The following is a 2,755-nucleotide window of genomic DNA, read 5'->3' on the forward strand; positions in this document are numbered from 1 at the left end:
CGCTCGTGTTCTAGGCAGTGTCCTTCACACGATTGAGACACACGGCCGTGTCTCTACCCGTGTGTTTACTACCATGGAAACTGACTTAGAAATTGTAACACCCTGAATTTTGGGCCTAGAAGCATTAAGTCTTGAGTATGGGAACAGTTAGGATGCTGCACATAAAAGTTTAGTTGTGCAAGAAAGTGACATAAAAGTATGTCTGGCTTAGTGGTTGTATGCTCTGGAAGTGTCTGGGAAATCATGGGTTCAAGCCTTGGCTTCTACAAAAATTTTGCATTTTAAGGATAAAACCCCTATCTTTGGTCAGTAGGGTTATAAGTTTATTTTGGTAAAAACATAATAGAATGGGCTTGTTGGTCTAGTAGATAATGGCGTGCAGAGTGTGCTAGTGGTCTGAGGTTTGAATCCCTGCTTGTGCAAATGGATATTATTTTTTCTGTTGCCATAGGAGGAAACTGTGTTTGACCAAAACACCAAGAGTTTGAATAAGTTTGAATGGGGGTTGTTGTGGCCGAATATTTGGAAGGATATTGGGGGAACTTTTCGATTGTGAAAAGATTTCAATAGGTGGGATACCAGTTGAGGATTTTGGGGAAAAAAAGAAGGAATTTGAGTGTAGAAGGGGTGTTGTGCCGAATTTGGAAGGGGGATTACTCAAAATTTCGTTTTTTGTTTTCTACTTGGCCTTTCTCTTTGAAAAATTTCCTGGAAACATTTTCTCTATTAGTCGAACGCTTCTTCTCTTGTCCCTTTTTCATTTCTTTCTTCTTTTCTTGTTGAATTTGTGAAGTGTGTGTGTCAATAAACCTTTGTCCTTTCAGTTTTTCCATTTAGTTTTCACGCCAATCTCTTCTTCCTCTTTCTTTGCTGAATATTTGTTCGATTCATTTTACTGTATTGCGCTGTGGACGAGTTTTCCCCACATTGCTCTTTTTGGCTGAACCTTTTCTGTCCCCTTTTTTTCTTTTCTATATTGCCGAACCTTTTCTCTTCTTGGGGAATGTCTGTTTTCTCCTTCTCGATTCTTGAGAGAGGTTTTCAAGCACTCATGGACATCAATCGGAGACTTATTTGGGTGCAAGATTTTGTTGATATATTGAAGGTGGGAGGTAAGTTGCTTTTGGGTAACCTTGATGTGAATTCATTATGGATTGTTTTTATTAATATGATATCACGGGTTTGTAATTACCATTGTAGGTTGATGCTGTTTCGTGTTGACTTCTTCGGCTGTTTAAGTTCAATTGTAATCACTCAGTTGTAGAAATGACTGTTAGTTCTCTTGTTGGAATAGGTGAATCTTTTTAAACACCTAGTTCCTCGACGTGTTAGGTGTTGGGGGTGCATTGAATTGACTAAGGTAAGCGTTTAAGAATGGAAGAGAGAGTAGTGATATTACTCGTTTTGGGTCTAAATTAGTATTTTACTCGGAATATTGGATGCAGGTGTTCTTGGGACTATGTTGACAGTGAAACAAAACCAGGTGGGTAAAACGCTACATCTACTCATAAATCGGCACAAGCCGAAATAGATGACCGATGACACTACACGAGCGTGTGGTAATTCGAACGCGTAAAACGTGGGCGTTTGATCGTAGGGACCACCATGAGCATATTCATGGGCTTAGGCCATTTTGGGTCACGATAGGCCGAAATGGGCCGTGTGGACCCTACGGGTTTGTGGGCCCTACACGGGTAAAACATACGGACATGTGGAGATTGTGGGCTAGGCTGTGCAGTTTACACGGTTAAGGCCATTTCTGGGCAAATTGGGCCACACAGGCATGTGGGCTCCCATGGGCCCGTATTAAGGGCCTTGGGCCTATTTTCACGGTTTGATTATTAAGGTTGAATAGGTCGTCTAAGACGACTGTGACCTTCTGTTGGGTCGGTAAGCGTACCTGAACCCTTATGAGATAAAATGATTATTTTTCCCTTAGGTGACAAAATGTTTTTCCCTTAGGTGATTAAATGACGATTTTGCCCTTATGTGGCAAAATGATGTTTTTCTCTTATGCGATAAAATGACGATTTTGCTTTATGAGCTAAAATGACAGTTTTGCCCTTAAGTGGCAAAATGACTATTTTGCCCTTATGTGATAAAATTATGATTTTGCCCTTATGAGGTAAAATGACGATTTTGCCCTTATGAGGTAAAATGACTATTTTGCCCCTTTGTGATGTATGTGTATATTTTAGCATGCTAATTGTAAACTGTATTGAGTACATGTTTAATATTATGATATGACATGACATGTTGCATGATGCATTGCATGGGGATGGGGTTATATATGATTGGAGGAAGTGTACTGTACTCTAGTAGCTCTGCTGCAAATCACTGATGGCTCTAAGCCTATTATAGTGGCAGCTCTGTTGTAAATACTGTTTAGTGCCGCAATCGGTACTAATTTTGGTGTATAGGGATGGGCGGGTTGATGATATCCCCACATGGAGTGTAGGGTTGGACAAAGATGGAGTGTAGAGGCTAGATGGGTAGGATCTGCATATTGTTTACTGTTATTGCACTGATTATTGTTACTACACTATTTACTATTACTGTAATGGGCCAAGGCCTAAACACATTACTGTTTCTGTATTAAAATGGGCTAAAGCCCAAACTGATGTTGTCACTATTACTAAAAGGGCTTAGGCCCAAACTGTATTTGTTTTATGGATGTTAGCTTATTTGGGATTACACACTGAGTTTTCGTAAACTCGCCCATCTGTTTTACCTGTACAGGTAATCCGTAGTTTTA

This window comes from Gossypium arboreum, chromosome 12 (assembly GCF_025698485.1).
Source record: "Gossypium arboreum isolate Shixiya-1 chromosome 12, ASM2569848v2, whole genome shotgun sequence".
In the NCBI taxonomy this organism is placed as follows: domain Eukaryota; kingdom Viridiplantae; phylum Streptophyta; class Magnoliopsida; order Malvales; family Malvaceae; genus Gossypium; species Gossypium arboreum.